The following is a 274-nucleotide window of genomic DNA, read 5'->3' as shown; positions in this document are numbered from 1 at the left end:
CTAGCCAAATATAATTTTCCATATTTATCATGGCAAGTCAGTAATAAGAAAGACAAATATAACAGGATTGGCTGTTCTCCTTGCTGTCTCAGTCTGTTCTTTCTCACTGAGCTCATGTGCTTGTGAAACCAAAAAACACTTGAACTTGTATTTTTTTCAAAATTTGTCACAGCAACCTTGCTATACAGTGAGTAAAATCTATTCACCAAGACTGCCAGCATGGAAAATGAAAATAAATTAATACCTCAAAGGCTGATTTCTCATTGGACCTTAT

Source organism: Nipponia nippon, unplaced genomic scaffold, assembly GCF_047370975.1.
Source record: "Nipponia nippon isolate SJK-2023a ecotype South Korea unplaced genomic scaffold, ASM4737097v1 scaffold_3, whole genome shotgun sequence".
NCBI lineage: Eukaryota > Metazoa > Chordata > Aves > Pelecaniformes > Threskiornithidae > Nipponia > Nipponia nippon.
The sequence above is the reverse complement of the archived record's forward strand: the minus strand, read 5'-3'. Positions refer to the sequence as shown.